Here is a 22,732-nt window from a genome sequence, read left to right as displayed (position 1 = left end):
GTTGATTCCATAACTTGGATCTTGTAAATAGTGCCGCAATAAACATAGGAGTGCAGATATCTTTTCAATATACTGTTAAAAAAATTTTTTTGGATATATACCCAGCAGCAAGATTGCTGAATCATAATGGTAGTGCTATTTTTAGTTTTTTGAGGGACACCCATACCGTTTTCCATAATGGCTGTACCATCTTACATTCCCAATAACAGTGTATGAGAGTTCCCCTTTCTCCACATCCTTGCCAGATTCTGTTTTGTTTTGTCTTTCTGATAATGGCCATTTTAACTGGGGTGAGATGAAACCTAATTTTTGACTGTTACAAAACGGTGCTACTATCAATGTTCTTGGTAGTGTGTATAAACACAGGTATCTCTAGGGCACTTATGTAAGAATGGAATTACTGGTTTATGGAATACGAGCACCTTCAATTTAATTGGATGATGCCTAACTTCCTCATGGCATGTACCAATTCACGCTCTTACTAGCCAGGTTTAACAATTCCCATTGCTCCACCTGCTGGCCAACACTTGGTATTATCAGACTTCTTAATTTTTGCCTATCTAGTTGGTGTAAATGGCATCTCTTTGATTTTCCTGATGACTAATAATGTTGAGCATCTTTTCACTTGCCTATTGAACATTAGGATTTCCTCTTTTGTGAAGCATTTATTCTAGACATTTGTCATATTTTCCTGTTGAGTTGTATGACTTTTTCAAATTAATTTGTAGAAGTTATTTGTTTTAATTTTAGTTCTTCCTCCTTTATATGTGTTCCATACATCTCTCCCCACCTTGCCACTTATTTTTCCATTTTAGTGATTTCTTTTGATAAGCATAAGTTCTAATTATAAGATAGATATCGAAGTTATCAATCCTTTTTTACGGTAAGTGCTTTTGTGTCTTTTCAAAGGAATCTTTCTATACTCCAATATCATGAAGATATTCCTTTATACTATAATAACATTTACAATTTTATGGTTTTGACTTTCATATTTGGGTTTTTAATATACTTGGAATTAATTTTCGTGTAGCGTATGAGAATAGAGGTCTAATTTTTTTCCTTATGAATATCCAATACCCTAATATCATTTGTTGAAAAGTCTTTCCTTCTCCCATTCAGTTACAATGCCAACTCTGTCAAATATCAAGTTTTCATATATTATTGGGACTATTTCTGACCTGTCTGTTCTATTCCATCAGTTTATTTATCTAACCTTGTGCCAGTACAGCATTGCCTTATTACCTGTAACAGTAATAATAATAAATGTCTTGATATCTGATAGGGAAAGTCTTCCCACTTCATTCTTATTCCTCAAGAGTTTCTTAACTATTCTTATTAATATGTACGGAAATAGATGCTGAGATTTTCTTTTCACAAAATTACTGTTGAGATTTTAATTTCAGCAAAACTTAACTGTTGAGGGTTTTTTTGTTTGTTTGTTTTTGAGACGAAGTCTCACTCTGTTGCCCAAGCTGGAGTGTGGTGGCGCGATCTCAGCTCACTGCAACCTCCACCTCCTAGGTTCAAGCGATTTTCCTGCATCAGCCTCCTGAGTAGCTGGGACTACAGGCAGGCACTACCATACCCACCTAATTTTTGTATTTTTAGTAGAGATGGGGTTTCACTATGTTGGCCAGGCTGGTCTTGAACTCCTGACCTCGTGATCCGCCAGCCTCAGCCTCCCAAAGTGCTGAGATTGCAGGCGTGGGCCACCGCGCCCAGCCAACTGTTGAGTTTTAATGTAAACAAAAATAATGGTTGAAATTCGAATTTTAATGTTTCTCCAAGTTTCATAATATCCTTCATAGTGTTCAATATATCCTTTTTGGGATTTTTATTTGTTGCTTACTTTGTTAAACAATTACTAACAGTAAAGCAGATTATCACAAATGGGATTATTATGAGTTTCTTACATATAATGTCCTTCTATTTTAAGAGAAAAAATATATATCTGTTAAGAAATCAATTTATAAGTGTTGATGCCTCATGTTGACATATTCAGTATAACATATTAACATAATGTACTATGTTATTATCTATAAAGATGCCACTAATTCCTTAGGTTTTCAAAAAGTAAACAGCAAACCTTAAAAAATTTATTATGATAATGGAGATGGAGTACAAAAAAGGTCAACTCTGAGATAGAGTACATAAAATCTCAAGATATCTGTATCTAACTGCCTATTTGATATTTTCACTGACATATAGGCATTCCAAAACTTAATATGTCCAGATTAAACTCTTTATTCTCCCTACCAATGTGTCCCTAGTCTTCCCACTTCCAATGGTATCATCATTTTCTGGTACTTTTAGCACAAAGGGTACTAAGATATAGGGAACTTGACTCTCTCACTCATCACTCTATTTCCAGTGCCCAGACTGTCATGCACATAGTAAGTGCTCAATAGATATTTGTAGAATGAATGAATGAATGGGTCCTGCCCTCCAAACATGTTTGATTAAAAATCATTCAACAATATACGTAGAGTAGTACATGAAAAACCGCCAAAAGACTTGTCCTTAATTTTCAATTATTAGACCCACAGCCTTAATTCAGTCTCTTCTTATTTTATACCTGAACAACTGCCACAACTCTTTTCAGTGGATTTTCTTGTCACCGTCCAATGTGAATAACTTACAAGATAAAATCCAAACCACTCAGCGTGACATTCAAGGTCCTCCATAATCTGACACCAGCCTACTTTTTTCACCTGATTTTCCTCTGCTTAAATATTATGAATCTCGATGTCCCAACCACATAAGACTACTGGATGTTTCCCAAGTGTGCCCTACATTTCTCTTTGTTCTTTTCCCCTCTTCCTGTAATTCCATTGCACCCATTTCTTCCTTCAACAAATGCTATCCATTTTTAAAGGTCCAATTCAAATGTCATTTCCTCTATGCAGGCTTCTTGGACTCCCTCAGGTGGAATTAGATTTCTTTCTTTTCCACTTTCCCCTGGTACTTATTAACCTTGATGTAACATTTAAAATCATAGATGTCATAGAATTATTAGACTTAGAAGTGGTCTTGATGATCATGTGGTCTGACTTTTGCATGCTATCAAGGGCCAGAGCTAGAAGAAGCCAGTTCTTTTGATTTGCCTTGCCTCATGATTATTTGTGTACATATATATATATACATATATATATATTTTTTGAGACAGAGTCTCACTCTGTTGCCAAGGCTGGAGTGCAGTGGCATGATCTCGGCTCACTGCAACCTCCACTTCCTGGATTAAAGCAATTTTCCTGCCTCAGCCTCCCGAGTATCTAGGAATACAGGCGCGTGCCACCACGCCTAGCAAATTTTGTATTTTTAGTAGAGACGGGGTTTTGCCATGTTGGCCAGGCTTGTTTCCAACTCCTGACCTCAAGTGATCCTCCTGTCTCAGCCTCACAAAGTGCTGGGATTACAGGCTTGAGCCACTGCACCCGACCTATTTGTGTATATACTTTTTATTCTCTACCTGACATGTCGCTGGGCAGAAATAGGGTCTCATTCATCTTTGTGTTCTTCATAATACTTAATACAATCTATTGCACATAGTGGATATACAGTAAGTATGTTTTAATTGACTTGAGATCACAGGGATGGATAAAGTAGAGGTAGCATTCATAGTATTGTACTCTGTACCAGGTACCATGCCAAAGTTTTACAAAAATTACCTGATTGATCACACAGTCCTATAAGATAAGCAGCATTTCTAGCTTTACTTGCCCAATACTTCATAGCCAGTAAGTTGTAGAATCTGGACCAGAATCCAAATTCCTTTGGCTCTAGATACTTTGCTCTTAGTCATGGTGCTATAGTGCAAAACAACAAGGTGGGAACTCAAAGATTTAGAGTTTAGAATGTGATTGATGGATGAATTTGGCATGAAAGACTAACTTTTATTTCCTGGAGGACATAGCAGCTAGGTTTGGGAAGATAGTTTGGGACTATATTGTGGAAGACTTTGAATGCCAGGCATGGTATCAGAAGTTACCTCCCTTCCCTAGCTCTCCGTCTGCACCAGTCTAGATCACTGTCTGAGGCCCAACTCAAACACTACTTACTGTTTGAAGACTTCCAGAATCTTCCAAGTCACGATGAATTGCCTCTACTCCCACAGCACTTTGTTCATACCTTTGTTATGATACATAATATCACTTTCTTTTTTCTTTTTTACTTTTTTTTTTTTTTTTGACGGAGCCTCGCTCTGTTACCCAGGCTGGGGTGCAGTGGCGTGAACTCGCCTCCCCTGGGTTCATGTGATTCTCCCACCTCAGCCTCCGAGTAGCTGGGACTACAGGTGTGCACCACCATGCCCAGCTAGTTTTTGTATTTTTAGTAAAGACGAGGTTTTACTATGTTGGCCAGGCTGTTCTTGAACTCCTGACCTCAGGTGATCCATCAGCCTCGGCCTCCCAAAGTGCTAGGATTACAGGCGTGAGCCACCATGCCTGGCCAATATGACTTTCTTAACAGAAATATTTTGTGGCTCCGTTTGTCTTCTTCACATTTTATAAATTCCTTGAGAGCAGGCACTTTATTTATGATTGTATACCTCTTTTTATTTAGCAACTGATACATAGTAGATGCTTGTCTTAGTCCATTTTGTGTTGCTATAAGTGAATACCTGAAACTGGGCAATTTACAAAGAAAAGAGGTTTATTTAGCTCATCGTTCTGCAGGCTGGGAAGTTTAAGATTGGGCAGCTGCATCTGGTAGCTTCTGATGAGGGCCTTGTACTGTGGCAAAACATGGCAGAGAAATGGAAGGGAAACCAGGTCCCTGCAAAGAGAGTAAAACACCAAACATGAGACGCAACCTCACTTTACAACAACTTGCACTTGCATAACCAATCCAGTCCCACAAAGAGTAAGAACTGACTCACTCCCACCAGACTGCTTTAATCCCTTCATGAGAGTGAATCCCTAATGACCCAGAAGCCTGTTAAAGATTCCACCCCCTCTCAACACTGTTACATTGGGGACCAAGTCTCAATATGAGTTTTGGTGGGCACAAACCATATTCAAATCATAACAATGCTCAATAAATATTAGTTGAATTAAATGTTTCATTAGGAGAATATAGACATGAATAAGGCATGGTTTCTGCTCTCAAGAGAAGCCAACATTCTATCAAGGGAAACAGTGCATTATTCCATGTGAGAAGCTATACTAATGACATGCATAGGTGTGTGGAATTCAGCAATCAATTCGAAAATGCAATAGGAAAAATTACCCATTCATGATATTCCCAAAATCTGTAAGGCAGCTAGGAAGATAGCTAACAAAGATGTATAAACCATTATGCAGAAAAGTATGAGACTGTACTAAAGGAAATTTAATAAAAATCGGAAAGTGGAGGAATATACTTGTCAGGAACTACAAAAAGTCTGGAATTTGACCCTACTTACAAACTTACAAATTAGCCTGACACACACAGTTTCATGTATTCTGTCAGAAGACATGAGAATCTTGGGTGAGAGGCAAAGGACTTTATTACTCAGAAAAAGCAGTAGCTAGAACTTCCTGTTGGCTTGTGTTTGTTCCCAATGCCCCCCAGATCCCACAAGGGCAATGCAAAGGACCAATGATGGATAGCTGCACAGTGGATTGCATTACAGGAAAGAAACAATACATTTGGAGGATCCACTGCTTTTATAGAAAATGGAAATAAGCTGGCTCTTTGTGATGTTTCCTCATCCTTCAGGGTTTCTCACTGCAAACATGGCCCTGAGAATGGCCAAGGTGAAGAGTCTTCAGTGCCTTACATTTTTGGCATACTCAGAAAGAACATGTGTGAATGCTTAGGGACCATGATGGGTTGTCTTTCCCAACAACACTCCATTTGTATGTGGGGAGACTTTAAGTGAGCAAATTGGTAATTCTTCTCAAATTAATCCATAAATCCAATATTATTCCAATCAAAATATTAACAGGCCAATTTTTGTGGAATTTGAAACATTGATTACAAAATTAGAAAAGGCACATATAGTAAATTGTTATATGAAAGAAGTGATTTTGCAAAGGAGTGAAAAAAGGATGAATAATTTAATAAATGTGATTGGGAGAGTTGTTTCCCTTCTCGAAGAAAAATCTAGATCCATGCCTTATATAAAATAAAGTCTAGATGTATAAAAGACCAAAGTACACAACCAAAATCTTAAAACCAATAAAAAATCATGTCCTCAGAGTAAAGAGTTTCCTAAACAAAATCCCAAAACATAAGTTTTAAAGGAAAATATTGATATATTTGATTCCACAAACATTGTATAATAAAAGACATGAGAAATAACATTAGTGTTAAAAGATGAGCAATCATTGGTACAAGCTTTTTGGAAAACCAGTTTGCTCTATCTACTGAAGCTGAACCTATGCATTCCCTATGACCAGAAACTCCATTTCTTGGTATATACCCAAGAAAAAAGCATATGTATATTCACTAAAGACATTATGAATATGCTCATAATCACATTATTTGTAATAGCCCCAAACTGAAAAAAACAAGTGTCCACCAACAGTAGAATGAATAAATAAATTGTGGTATACATTAAAACGTAGCAATAAAGGAGAATAAACTAACTACAACTACAAATTCATGACAACATGGGTGAATCTCACAAACCTAATGTTGAGCAAAAGAAGCCAGACACAGAGGAGTATATACTGAAAGATCCCATTTATTCAAAGCAGAAAAGAGGCACAACTAATCATCAGGAGAGTGGTTATCATCCTTGGGCATAGTGATTGGAAAGAGGCACAAAAGAAGCTTGTGGTGGGGCGGGGGGAGGTTGGTAATGTACTGTGTCTTGATCTGAGAGCTGGTTATATGGGTGTCTTTACTTTGTGAACATTTATCAAGATATACACCTAAGATATGTATGTATGTATATTGTGCTTAAATAAAACATTTTGAAAATCTGCCTAACAGGATACTTTCTTATATATGGCTCTCACCAGTAGAGTTGCATGCATACCGAAAGTCATGTTTTTTCCTCAAACAGGTTTATTCCAGTTACATTTGTTGTAAATGAACATAATACGGATTCGAAAAAGAAAACCAGCAACAGATTTAGAGAAACTTTTTGCAAAATATATTGCTGACCAATAATTAGATACAGAATATGTGAAGAACCCCTAAGAAAAAATACTTAAAAAACAAACAACTTATAGGAAAAATAGGTAAATGACCTGAAAACGTACTTCACAGAAGAGGAAAGGTATATAACCAGGAAACCTATAAAAAGATGCTCTTCCTCATTCGTGTCCTTTTCAGGGACATGGATGAAGCTGGAAACCATCATTCTCAGCAAACTAACACAGGAACAGAAACCAAACACTGCATGTTCTCACTCATAAGTGGGAGCTGAACAATGAGAACACATTGACACAGGGAGGGGAACATCACACACCGGGTCCTGTCGGTGGGTGGGGGACTAGGGGAGGGATAGCATTAGGAGAAATAGCTAATGTAGATGACGGGTTGATGGGTGCAGCAAACCACCATGGCACGTGTATACCTGTGTAACAAATCTGCACATTCTGCACATGTATCCCAGAACTTAAAGTATAATTAAAAAAAGATGCTCATCCTCATGAAATAATCTGGGACATACAGGTTCAAACACTAGGGAGATACTCACTTTCACCCATTTGATGGGCTAATGAAGTCTGAAAATACTAAATATTGGCAAGAATATGGGGAAAATGGGACTCATACACTGCTGGTATGAATGTAAATTGATGCAATTACTGTGGAAACTTATTTGGCAGTGTACAGTCAGGTTGAAGACGCATGTACTATGTTATCTAGCAATTTCAATTCTAGGAGACATGTTTATAGACTAAGAGGCGGCTATTGCAAGAACATGAAATGCCGCATTGCTTGTAATAGAAAAGATGGAAGCAACTTAAATGTCTATGAGGATGGAAATGCATTAGTTAGCTATGGAATATTCATATAATGGAATATTATATATCATTTAAATGCACCTCTATTGGTTACAGTATAAACATAGGTAAAATGTTTAGAAATCCATAATATTAGGTGAAAATTCATAATGTTGGGTGAAAAAAACAAGTTGTAGAAGATTACACACAGATATGATCTAACTTGTCATAATGCAAAAATCACCAGAAAATGATTCATTTAACAAATCTTTATTGTAGGCACAATTCTAGGTACTTGGGATCAGTGAAGAAAGCAGAGGTCTCTTCCCTTGTAGACCTTACATTTCAATGGGTGAAGACTGAAATAAGATAATTAGCATAATAAGTAAATAAATTATACAGTGTGTTAGATGGTGATGAAGCAAAAACAGAGGATGGTAAGGGGGATAGAGAAAACAGGGAGGGCAGTTTGCAGCATTAAGTAGGATGGTTCAGGTAGGTCTCATTGATATAGTGAGATTTGAGCCTTGAAATATGTGAGAGAATTTAAACGAGTGGCTCTATTGGAAAACAGCACTCCTTCCTGGAGGAACAGACATTGCCGTGGTCCTATGGCAAGAGTGAGCCCAGGCTGTTTGAAGGATAGCAAGAAGGCCACAGCTGTGGCAGAATGAGGAGAGCAGATGAGAGGTCAGAGATATGATGGAGAACCAGAAAATGTCAGACTTCTGCAGGGACTTTGACTCTGACTGCAAGTGGAATATGGTGTCTTTGCAGGATTTTGAGCAGACAAATGCCATGATTTGATTTATATTTTAAAATGATCTCTTTAATTTTTGTGTTGAGAATGTACCACCATAGGGGAATGAGAGTGGAAGCAGAGAGGCATGTTAGAAAGCTGTTGCAGTTATCCAGAAGAGATATGATGGTGGATTCAACCTTACGTGTACCAATGGAGATAGTGAGAAGTGGTTGGATTTTGGATGCATTTTGAAGTAGAGTGAAAATGATTTCCTGATGGATTGGATGTGTAGTGGGAGAGAAAGAAAGAAATTGAAGGTGATGTCAAGGTTTTTGGCTCAAGCAGATGGACAGATGGAATTGCCATCAATTGAAGTGAGGAAGGCAGGAGGAACAATAGGTTTTATAGAACAGATTAGTTCTGCCTATGACATTTTGAGTTTGAAATGTCCATTAGACATTGAGTGGAGGTGCTGAGTAGGCAGTTGTATGTATCAGACAGGAGTTTAAGATGAAGATCTGGCCTGCAAACATGAATTTGGAAGTTAACCTAGAAATATTTTGTATTAGCTATTGGACTGGAAGACATCACCAAGGGAGTGCACATAGAAATGCAAAGAACAGGGAAGGAGCCCTGGGGCATTCTCATTTTAAGAGGTTTGGAAGAAGAGGAGGAGCCAGTAAACGAAACTGAGAAGGAGCACCCAGTGAGATCAGAGAATGTGTTGACCTGGGAGCCACGGGAAGAAAGTGAACCAAAGAGGAGTGACACGTTAGCAGTGCCCAATGCTGCTGATAGGTTAAGTAAAGTGAGGACTAAGAATTGATCACTGGATTGAACAACGTGAAGTCATTCATGGCCATGACCATGACCATGACAGGAACAATTTCAACAGATTTGTGGAGGTGGATCCCTGATTAGAATGTGTCCAAGAGAGAATGGGAGGAGAAAAATTGGGAACATTAAATAGAGACCACTATTACAAGGGGATGAGAGAGTAGTCAAACTAGTTACCTAGGGGAAGAACTTTCCTGATAGATGAAACAGACATTGCAAATGCTCTAAGACAATAGTGAGTATGGCTTGTTTGAGAAACAGCAGGGAGGCTACAGCTGGGGCAGAGTGAGTGAGGAACAGAACAGGCAGAGCTAGTGGGAGATAGAAAAGTATGGTCATCTGGGGCTCCCTCTTGGCCCCAAACTGATGTAGGTAGAAGGCCTAGGGGAGTATAGTCTTAGGAACACCGGTTCAAATGATGTCTTATATTGTGTATAGAAACATATTTCATATGTATCTGTAAAAGAGATTTGCATCAAAGGGGAGCAAGGGAATTGTGTAATGGCAGGTGGGAAAGTGGAGCCAAGAGAATATAAATATAAATATATATATATACAATGATAAATATTTGAGTGTGATATATAATAAAGATGAGAAATAACAGTATAAATGAATCCTGATTGACTGATCAAAATGACCCAATAGACAGCACAACATTGATAATGCTGGAGATAAGGGAGAGAAAGAAGGTAAAGAAGGTAGTGATATCATTTAGTTGATGTGAGAAGAAGATATCTAGTGGGAAAAGAAAGGGGCTGGCTTCAGAGGGCAGTCTGGAAATATCATTATATTAATTTGCTAAGATTGCTATAACAAATTCCACACATTGGATGGCTTAAACAACAGACATTTATTGTCTCACAGGGTTGGTTTCTTCTGAGGCTTCTCTCCTTTAGTTGCAGATGGCCATCTTCTCCCTGTGTCTTCACATGGTCAGCCCTCAGTCTGTGTTATCTGTGTCCTTATCTCTTCTTATAAGAAGGCACCAGTAGTATTGGGTTAGGACCCACCTTAATGACCTCGCTTTGACTTAAGAGGTAATTATGTCACATTATGAGGTACTGGGGGTTAGGACTCCAACATATGAATTTTCAGGGACACAATTCAGCCCATAATAATCGTGTATGATATCAACAGGAAGACCATGTATATGGATGTGGGTGCAGATAGGTGAAGTGATGTGGTGGTAGGAGTCTCTAGAAGTTCTCTTCTGATGGCTTGAATTTTCCAGTGAAATAGGAAGCAGTGGAAGAGTTAGTTAGGATATGGAGATAGTGTTGGGAATTTGAGGAGAAGGGAGTTGCAAAATAATAACTTGGAAAAGTCAGAAAGTTAAGGGACAGCATGATTGCCTAGCAGCATTAAAGTCTGGTTGGAGTTCATGGTCATTAAGTTAAACTGACAGTTGTCATGTGATTGTGAATTTTCCCCTAGCCAGCTTTAGCTGTGTGGGTGCAGGCTCATGGGGACATAGCTGGATTTAGCCAGGGGTTGTGATTTTGCCAAGCAACACAAAGTGAGAGAGGGGCAGGATACTGGAGGGTATTATGTAGAGGAGTGGTTTTAAACTGAGCATGGCATCTGAGCTAGAAAGGGAGAAGAGAGAAGACAATAAAGGGAAGAAGAGATAGTAAAAATCTGATAAGGTCAATGGACTGAAGATTCTGGTGAGGTTGAAAGAATATAGGGTCCAAAGTGAGTGGGCTAAAAAGGGAGGAGTGTATGGTCAGAAAGAGGGATGTTTGAAATTGAGATTACAGAGGGGTTCCCAAAATTATAGTGAGAAGGGCTAGGGTATGGCTACATGAGTGAGTACATGAGTGAGTAACTGAGGTGGAGTTGAGGAAAATGTCATGGAGGAGAAATGTTCAAGGAACAGAAGGGGCTAGTTTGTCAGATTATCAGAATGATTTTGTTTTGAGATGGGGGTTTTGCTAGGTTGCTCAGGCTGGCTCAAACTCCTGGGCAAACTTCCCAACTTAGTCTTCTGAGTAGGTAGGACTACAGTGAGCATCACCATGTCTAGCTTTAGAATGACTGATATTGAACTCACTAAGAATTAAGACAGGACAACTGCCATTGAGAATGACCATGTTCTTAGAGACAAAATGTCTGAGAAATGAGGGGAGACTATTTCTGACAACAGCAATAAGAGCTAGTTGGTGACACTAGCTGTCAAAAGCTGGAAGTTTTTAGGGAGGTGGGAGAGGGATTGCTATCTAAAGGCAGCAATGAGAAGCAGTAAAGTCCTTACACAACTTTTAGGATCTGTGGTACAGTGGTGGTAGGAGAGAAAAATCATCTGCTCCTTGTGAGTGGGCTTCAGGGGATCCAGAGTCCTCAGGGAAGGGGGCATTCAGAGAAGAGGCTTAGACTATGGAGGAATTATTGAGGGTGCATTGTATTTTATTAGCAGGGGAGCAGTGAGAGAGTGACCTAAAGAGGGGATGTGGACACAACCTTATGAAGGTTAGAATGTAGCAGTTGAGAGGTGTCTTGCAATACTTGTGGTGACTGGCACAAATGGAGATAAATGTTACCATTAGTTGAGTTCTAATAGATTCAAGGGAGATCAGGGTAGGAGGATTTTGAGGTCTGGGCTATGGAGAGGTGGGTATCTGGAGCTTCCTGTCAACCCCAAGGGATGTGGTGGGTGTGGTCTTAGGCTTGGATCACTGGTTCAAACGAGGCTTCATTTTGCTCCTTCATTGTGCTCAGAAATCAAATTAATCTGTAATGACAGAAAAACAGGCCAGAGGGCCAAGATGGCTGACTGAAAGCAGCTAGTGTGCGTGGCTCTCACGGAGTGGAATGGAAGGGGAGAGTAAATATAGTGCCTTCAACTGAAACATCCAGGTTCTCTCATTGGGATTAATCGAGGAAATAACTTGACCCACAGAGAACGGAGAAAAGCAAGACAGGACGACGGCACACCCAGGAGCAACACAAAGCCAAGGGAAGCTCCCCGGCAAGAGAAGTGGTAAGTGAATATGTAGTCCTGGGAACCCATGCTTCTGCCATGGATTTTTGCAACCCACAGGTCAGGAGATCCCCTCATGAGCCCACTCCATCGGGGCCTTCAGTCTCACACACAGAGCTATATGGAGTCCCGGCAGTACAGCAGGCATATGTGGAGATCCAGGAACTTTAGATACTCTGGCTATCTGGGCCTCCCAGCAAAAGTAGCTGCAACTCCAGCAAAGCAGGAGGTTAGACCCCTGTACATACCCCTAGGAAAGAGGCCGAATCCAGGGGGCCAAGCAGCCATGGACTGCGGGCCCCACTTCCACAACACTTCACAGGATAAGACCTACTGGCCTGGAATTCCAGCTAGCCACCGGTAGCAGTGCTGCACCTACCTGGGACAGAGCTCCAAGGGGGAGGGGCAGGCCGCCATGTTTGCTACTTGGGTGGCTTAGCCCTTCCTCCTCACTGGGAGGGACCTCCCAACCGGAGACTCCAGCCACCCCTGCTGGTGTTCTGTGGGTGACAGAGATTTGAAAACTCCCTGGGACAGATCTCCCAGAGAAAGGGCAGGCCACCATCTTTGTTGTTCGGATGACTTAGCCATTTTAGCCTTCAGGCTTTGGAGAGCCCAAACTGACCAGGGCCAGAAGCGGTACCCCAGCACAGTACAGCTGCCTTATGAAAACGTGGCCAGACTGCTTTTTTAAGTGGGCGCCCGATCCCCTTCCTCATCACTGGGTGGGGCCTCCCAACCAGGGTCTCTGGCTATACCCATTGGTGTGTCTCTGAAGTTTCAGGCGTCCATGGGATGGAGCTCCCAGGAAGAGGGGCGGGCTACCATCTTTGCTGTTTGGGTGACTTAGCAGTTCCAGCCTTAAGGCTTTGGAATGTCCAAGGTGACCAGGGGCTGAAGCAGATCCCTGGCACAGCACAGCTGCTCTATGAGAACGTGGCCAGACTACTTTTTAAAGCAGGTCCCCGATCACATTCCCCCTGACTGGGTGAGACCTCCCTACGGAGGTCTTCAGCCACCTCCAACAGTTGTATTCGGGTTGGCAACAGGCCCATACCTCCTTGGGATGGAGCTCCCAGAGGGAGGGGCAGGCTGCGATCTTTGCTGTTTCACAGCCTTCACTGGTGATACCTTCAGGTACTAGACTATCTGAGGCGACTAGGGACTGGAGTGGACCCCCAGCATACCACAGCATCCCTGTAGAAAAGTGGCTAGACTGTTACATGGGTGCCCATTCCCATACCCTCCTTACTAGGCAGGTCTTCCAGGCCTGGGACTCTAACTACCCCCTGCCAGAGCTATTGCGCCAGTAGCAACTCAGCAACTTCCTGGACAGAGTCCCCAGGGGCAAGTGAAAGCCTCTCTGCCTCTGCATTGGCAGTGGAACCGTCCTTGCTAACTTCGGACTAACAAAGAAGCAGAGACCCTAAGTTTATCCACACCTCCAACAAGCTACACTCAACCCAAGGAGAGGAGGCCAGTTTGTCTCTCATGGGTCCCACAAACCGTCCACTGCTTGTCACCAGACAGGGAACCCCTGGCTTGGGCTTACAGCACAGAAACTCTATCCTGGGCTAACTGCACTGAGCTACTGCTGACTCACATTTCTCTGGGGTGGAGCCCCCAGGAGACAAGCAAAGTGGTGAAGCAGCAAGCCAGCTGATGTGGAGCCCAGAGGTTTTGGCACAGGAACATCTGTAGCAGAGCATGGCCAAGCATGGCCACCCCTTCAAGCTCAACATGCTCCCATAAGAGACTTTAGCACTATGGGAACTGTCTGACCTGATCTGTGCTGGGCAGTCTTGCACATCAGACAGGGCTGATCAGACCTGAGCACTCCTTGGTCTTCTGTCCTCTCCCAGGGCCCCAGCCTGGCCACACCTGCTTACAGGGCAGTCTTGCGTGCCCTGGGGGCCCACACCATGGCTTCTGTGCTGGTGGATCATGCCTGACTGGCAGAGAGCTCTAGTGTGGCAGCTCCTATGGCCTTGCACCAGCCTGCATGTTAACTCCCCATTGTGCAGCTACCCCCAAGCCCACAGCAACTCCCTACATCACTCTGTGGGCACCTGTCTGCACAGGTGGGTTTTCCTTTACTTGCCCTGCCAGCAAGTGGGAGTGCAGTAGGCCCCCAACCCCTGCCGATTACTGTTGGAGATGGAGCCTTGGTGGGCACAGAGCCAGCAAGTCTTGCCTCACCAGCGAACAGCGAACAGGGGATCTGCCCATACCCTGAGCAATCACTCCTGCTTGTGGGGCACAGAAAAGGCACCCAGACCTGAGCCAGTCAGCGCTCTGCCCCAAGCCAACACTACCTCCATTGTAACAGCCCATATAGTCTCCAGCAGTGGCCCCCTGTTCCCCACTCCCCACAGCTGCTTTGCCTCTGCTGCTGTGGTGAATGCCCAGAGGGAGGCAGGCACCTCTGCATCCACTAGCACTTGGCTGCAGCTGCTGCACCTTGATCCCCCCAGTACAGTAGACTCCAAATGTCAAGGAGCCAGAGAACAAGGCTGGGGCCCAATACAAGTCCCCCAGAGATACAGCATGCAGTCCAGGGCTTGGGAGCTGAACATTGGCCCCCTAAAATCTTCCAGAAACGAAGCCAGATGGCTGAATCCACCTTATACCACAATCAAATCCTCAAGGTCATCAAACAGGATAAAAGAAAAAAAAAACCCATCCAAAGGTCAGCAACCTCAAAGGTTGAAGGTAGATAAGCCCACAAAGATGAGAAAGAATCAGTGCAAGAATGCTGAAAACTCAAAAAGCCAGAGTACCTACTTTCCTCCAAATGACTTCATCACCTTTCCAGCAAGGGTTTGGAACCAGGCTGAGGCTAAGATGGCTGAAATGACAGAAGTATAGGAGAGAAGTTCACTGAGCTACAGAAGTACATTGTAACCCAATGCAAGGAAGTTAGAAATCGTGATAAAACATGGTAGGAGCTGACAGAAAAAATAGCCAGTATAGAGAATGTAACTGACCTGATAGAGCTGCAAAACACACTACAAGAATTTCATAATGCAATCACAAGTATTAACTGCAGAATAGACCAAGAGGAGGAAAGAATCTCAGAACCTGAGGGCTGACTTTCTGAAGTAAGACAAGCAGATAAGAGTATATAAAAAAGAATGAAAATGAATGAAAAAACCATGAAGAAATATGCGATTATGTAAAGAGACTGAATCTACGACTGCTTGTTGTACCTGAAAGAGATGGGAAGAATGGAATCAACTTGGAAAACATATTTCAGGATGTCCTCCATGAGAAGTTCCCTAACCTAACTAAAGGGGTCAACATCCAAATTCAGGAAATGCAGACAACCCCAGTAAGATGCTGCATGAGAAGATCATCCCTAACACATAATCATCAGCTTCTCCAAGGTCGAAATGGAAGAAAAAAATGTTTAAGGCAGCTGGAGAGAAAGGCCAGGTCACCTACAAAGGGAAGCCCATCAGACTAACAGCAGACCTCTCCACGGAAACCCTAGAAGCCAGAGGAGATTAGGGGCCAATATTCAACATTCTTAAAGAAAAGAAATTCCAACACAGAATTTCACATCCAGCCAAACTAAGCTTCATAAGCAAAGGAGAAATAAGATCCCTTTCAGACAAGCAAATGCTGAGGGAATTTGTTACCACCAGACCTGCCTTACAAGAGCTCCTGAAGGAAGCCCTAAATATGGAAAGGAAAGACTGTTACTGGCAACTACAACAGCACACTGAAGTACACAGACCAGTGATACTATAAAGCAATCACATAACCAAGTCTGCAGCTAACATCATGATGAAAGGATCAAATCCACATAGATAAGAACTAACCTTAAATGTAAATGGGCCAAGTGGCCCAATTAAAAGACACAGAGTGGCAAGCTGGATAAAGAACTAAGACCCATTGGTATGCTATCTTCAAGATACCCATCTCACATGCAATGACAGACATAGACTCAACATAGAGGGATGGAGAAAAATCTACCAAGCAAATGGAAAACAGAAAAAAGCAGGGGTTGCAATCCTAGTTTCTGACAAAACAGACTTTAAATCAACAGAGATAATAAAAGACAAAGAAGGGCATTAAATAATGGTGAAGGGTTCAGTTCAACAAAAAGATCTAACTATCCTAAATATATATGGACCCAACACAGAAGCACCCAAAGCAAGCTCTTAGAGACCTTCAAAGATACTTAGACTCCCACGCAATAATAGTGGGAGACTCACTGACAATATTAGATAGATCATCGAAGCAGATAATTAACAAAGACATTCGGGACCTGAATTCTGCACTGGATCAAATGGACCTGATATATATCTACAGAACTCTCCACTCCAAAACAACAGAATGTACATTCTTCTCATTGCCACATGGCATGTACTCTAAAATTGATCACACAATTGGAAGTAAAACACTCCTCAGCAAATGCAAAACAACTGAAATCATAACAAACAATCTCCTGGACCACAGCTTAATCAACTTAGAAATCAAGACTAAGAAATTCACTCAAAACTGTACAATTATATGGAAATGGTAATTGTATTACAATTCCATGAAAGGCTGCTCCTGGAAGATTTTAGGGTAAATAATGAAACTAAGGCAGAAATCAAGAAGTTCTCTGAAAGTATTCAAAACAAAGATATAACATACCAGAATCTCTGGGACACAGCTAAGGTAGTGTTAAGAGGGAAATTTATAGCACTAAATGCCCACATCAAAAAGACAGAAAGATCTTGAGTTAGCAACCTAACATCACAACCAAAAGAACTAGAGAATCGAGAGCAAACAAATTCCAAAGCTAGAAGAAGACAAGAAATAACCAAAATCAGAGCTGAACTGAAGGAGACAGAGACATGGAAAGCCATTCATAAGATCAATGAATCCAGGAGCTGGTTTTCTGAAAAAAATTAATAAAATCAGTAGGCCACCAGCTAGATCAATGAAGAAGAAAAGAGAGAAGATTCAAATAAACACAATCAGAAACGGCAAGGGAGATATTACCGCTGAGCCCCATAGAAATACAAACAACTATCAGAGAATATTAGGAACAACTGTATGCACGTAAACTAGAAACTCTAGAAGAAATGGACAAATTCCTGACACATACACACTCCCAAGACTGAACCAGGAAGAAATTGAATTCCTGAACAGACCAGTAGTGAACTCTGAAATGCAGACAGTAATAAATAATCTAGCAACCGAAAAAAAGCCCAGGACCAGGGGATTCACAGCTGAATTCTACCAGATGTACAAAGAAGAGCTGGTACCATGCTTACTGAAACTATTCCAAAAAATTGAGGAGGAGGGACTCTGCCCTAACTCATTCTATGAGGCCAGCATCATCCTGATATCAAAACCTGGGAGAGATACAACAACAACAAAAACTTCAGGCCAATATCCTTGATAAACATCAATGCAAAAATCTTCAACAAAATACGGCAAACCGAATCCAACAGCATATCAAAAGGCTTACCCACCACAATAAAGTAGGCTTTATCCCTGGGAGGCAAGGTTGGTTCAACCTATGCAGATCAATAAGTGTGATTAATAACAGAAACAGAACTAAAGACAAAAACCACATGATTATCCCAATAGATGCAGAAAAGGCTTTCAATAAAATTCAACATCCATTTGTGTTAAAAACTCTCAATAAACTAGGTATTGAAGGAACATACCTCAAAATAATAAGACCCATATTTGACAAACCCACAGCCAGCATCATACTGAATGGGTAAAAGCTGGAAGCATTCCCCTTGAAAACTGGCAACAAGACAAGGATGCCCTCTCTCACTACTCCTATCCAATATAGTATTGGAAATACTGGCCAGGGCAATCAGGCATGAGAAAGAAATAAAGGGCATCCAAATAGCAAGAGAGGAAGTCAAGCCATCCCTATTTGCAGATGACATGCTCCTATATCTAGAAAACGCCATCGTCTCAGCCCAAAAGCTTCTTAAGCTGATAGGCAACTTTTGTAAAGTCTCGGGATACAAAATCAATGTGCAAAAACCACTAGCATTCCTATAAACCAACAACAGTCAAGCCAAGAGCCAAATCAGAAATGAACTCCCATTCACAATTGCCACACAAAGAATAAAACACCTAGGAATACAGCTAACTAGGGAAGTGAAAAATTTCTTAAAAAATACAATAGAACAATGGTTTCCAGCTAGAACTTAAAGCATAATAATAATAAAAAAATAAAATTAAAAAATACAGTAGAACTACAAATAAAAAAGGAGAACTGCTCAAATAAATGAGAGAACACAAACAAATGGAAAGACATTCCAAGTTCATGGATAGGAAACATCAATATTAAAATGGGCATACTGCCCAAAGCAATTAATATTAATAGATTCAGTGCTATGCCTATTAAACTATTATTGACATATTTCACAGAACTAGAAAAAATATTTTAGAATTCACATGGAACCAAAACATAGCCAAGGCAATCCTAAGCAAAATGAACAAAGTTGGAGGCAAACCATACTACAGGGATACAGTAGCTAAAACCGCATGGTACTGGTACAAAAACAGGCACATAGACCAATGCAACAGACCAGAGAAGTCAGAAATAAGACCACATACCTACAGTTATATGATCTTTCACAAACCTGACAAAAACAAGCAATGGGGAAAGGTTCCCTATTCAACAAATTGTGCTCGCATAAGTGGTTAGCCATATGCAGAAGATTAAAACTGGACTCTTTCCTTACATCATATAGAAAAATTAACTCAATTCCAATCAAGAGAAAAAGAGGGAATCCTCCCTAACTCATTTTATGAGGCCAGCATCATTCTGATACCAAAGCCGGGCAGAGACACAACCAAAAAAGAGAATTTTAGACCAATATCCTTGATGAACATTGATGCAAAAATCCTCAATAAAATACTGGCAAAACGAATCCAGCAGCACATCAAAAAGCTTATCCACCATGATCAAGTGGGCTTCATCCCTGGGATGCAAGGCTGGTTCAACATACACAAATCAATAAACGTAATCCAGCATATAAACAGAGCCAAAGACAAAAACCACATGATTATCTCAATAGATGCAGAAAAGGCCTTTGACAAAATTCAACAACACTTCATGCTAAAAACTCTCAATAAATTAGGTATTGATGGGACATATCTCAAAATAATAAGAGCTATCTATGACAAACCCACAGCCAATATCATACTGAATGGGCAAAAACTGGAAGCATTCCCTTTGAAAACTGGCACAAGACAGGGATGCCCTCTCTCACCACTCCTATTCAACATAGTGTTGGAAGTTCTGGCCAGGGCAATTAGGCAGGAGAAGGAAATAAAAGGTATTCAATTAGGAAAAGAGGAAGTCAAATTGTCCCTGTTTGCAGATGACATGATTGTATATCTAGAAAACCCCATTGTCTCAGCCCAAAATCTCCTTAAGCTGATAAGCAACTTCAGCAAAGTCTCAGGATACAAAATCAATGTACAAAAATCACAAGCATTCTTATACACCAATAACAGACAAACAGAGAGCCAAATCATGAGTGAACTCCCATTCACAATTGCTTCAAAGAGAATAAAATACCTAGGAATCCAACTTACAAGGGATGTAAAGGACCTCTTCAAGGAGAACTACAAACCACTGCTCAAGGAAATAAAAGAGGATACAAACAAATGGAAGAACATTCCATGCTCATGGGTAGGAAGAATCAATATCGTGAAAATGGCCATACTGCCCAAGGTAATTTACAGATTCAATGCCATCCCTATCAAGCTACCAATGCCTTTCTTCACAGAATTGGAAAAAACTACTTTAAAGTTCATATGGAACCAAAAAAGAGCCCGCATCACCAAGTCAATCCTAAGCCAAAAGAACAAAGCTGGAGGCATCACACTACCTGACTTCAAACTATACTACAAGGCTACAGTAACCAAAACAGCATGGTACTGGTACCAAAACAGAGATATAGATCAATGGAACAGAACAGAGCCCTCAGAAATAACACTGCATATCTACAACTATCTGATCTTTGACAAACCTGAGAAAAACAAGCAACGGGGAAAGGATTCCCTATTTAATAAATGGTGCTGGGAAAATTGGCTAGCCATATGTAGAAAGCTGCAACTGGATCCCTTCCTTACACCTTATACAAAAATCAATTCAAGAGAGATTAAAGACTTAAATGTTAGATCTAAAACCATAAAAACCCTAGAAGAAAACCTAGGCATTACCATTCAAGACATAGGCATGGGCAAGGACTTCATGTCTAAAACACCAAAAGCAATGGCAACAAAAGCCAAAATTGACAAATGGGATCTAATTAAACTAAAGAGCTTCTGCACAGCAAAAGAAACTACCATCAGAGTGAACAGGCAACCTACAAAATGGGAGAAAATTTTCGCAACCTACTCATCTGACAAAGGGCTAATATCCAGAATCTACAATGAACTCAAACAAATTTACAAGAAAAAAACAAACAACCCCATCAAAAAGTGGGCGAAGGACATGAACAGACACTTCTCAAAAGAAGACATTGATGCAGCCAAAAAACACATGAAAAAATGCTCACCATCACTGGCCATCAGAGAAATGCAAATCAAAACCACAATGAGATACCATCTCACACCAGTTAGAATGGCAATCATTAAAAAGTCAGGAAACAACAGGTGCTGGAGAGGATGTGGAGAAATAGGAACACTTTTACACTGTTGGTGGGACTGTAAACTAGTTCAACCATTGTGGAAGTCAGTGTGGCGATTCCTCAGGGATCTAGAACTAGAAATACCATTTGACCCAGCCATCCCATTACTGGGTATATACCCAAAGGACTATAAATCATGCTGCTATAAAGACACATGCACACGTATGTTTATTGCGGCATTATTCACAATAGCAAAGACTTGGAACCAAGCCAAATGTCCAACAATGATAGACTGGATTAAGAAAATGTGGCACATATACACCATGGAATACTATGCAGCCATAAAAAATGATGAGTTCATGTCCTTTGTAGGCACATGGATGAAATTGGAAATCATCATTCTCAGTAAACTATCGCAAGAACAAAAAACCAAACACCGCATATTCTCACTCGTAGGTGGGAATTGAACAATGAGATCACATGGACACAGGAAGGGGAACATCACACTCTGGGGACTGTTGTGGGGAGGGGGGAGGAATAGCATTGGGAGATATACCTAATGCTCGATGACAAGTTAGTGGGTGCAGCGCACCAGCATGGCACATGTATACATATGTAACTAACCTGCACAATGTGCACATGTACCCTAAAACTTAAAGTATAATAATAAAAGAAAAAAAACTTAAAAAAAGAAAAATTAACTGAAGATCATTAAATATTTAAATGTAAAACCCAAAACTATAAAAACCCTGGAAGACAACCAGGCATGCGCAAATATTTCATGACAAAGATGCCAAAAGCAATTGCAACAAAAGCTTCTGCACAAGAAAAGAAACTATCAATAGACAGAAAACCTACAAAATGGGAAATACATTTTTGCAAACTATGCATCTGATAAAAGTCTAATATCCAGCATGTATAGGGAACTTAAATAAGTATAGAAGAGAAAAACAAACCCCATTAAAAAGTGGGCAAAGATGTTAACAGATACTTTTCAATAGAAGACATACATATGGCCAAAAATCATACATAAAAAAAAGCTCAACATCACTGATCATTAGAGAACTGCAAATTAAAACCACAAGGAGATACCATCTCACACCAGTCAGAATGGCTATAATTAAAAAGTGAAAAAATAACAGATGCTGTCAAAGTTGTGGAGAAAAAGATATGCTTGTACACTGTTGCTGGTAGTATAAATTAGTTCAGTCCTTGTGGAAGACAGTGTGGCGATTCCTCAAAGACTTAAAGACAGAAATACCATTTGACCCGCCAATCTCATTACTGGGTATATACCTGATGGAATCCAAATTGTTCTATTATAAAGACACATGCACAGGTATGTTCATTGCAATACTATTCACAGTAGTAAAGGCATGGAATCAACCTAAATGCCCATCAATCATAGACTGGATAAATAAAATGTGGTATATATACAGCATGGGATACTATGCAATCATAGAAAAGAAAGAGATCATGTCCTTTGCAGGGACATGGATGGAGCTGGAGACCATTACCCTTAGCAAACTAACGCAGCAACAGAAAACCAAATACCGCATGTTCTCACTTGTAAGTGGGAGTTAAATGATGAGAACACATGGATACAGAGGGGAACAACACACATTGGGACCTCTCAGGGAGTGGAGGGTGGGAGGATGGAGAGGATCAGGAAAAATATCTAATG

The sequence above is a fragment of the Pan paniscus genome, chromosome X (assembly GCF_029289425.2).
Source record: "Pan paniscus chromosome X, NHGRI_mPanPan1-v2.0_pri, whole genome shotgun sequence".
NCBI lineage: Eukaryota > Metazoa > Chordata > Mammalia > Primates > Hominidae > Pan > Pan paniscus.
The sequence above is the reverse complement of the archived record's forward strand: the minus strand, read 5'-3'. Positions refer to the sequence as shown.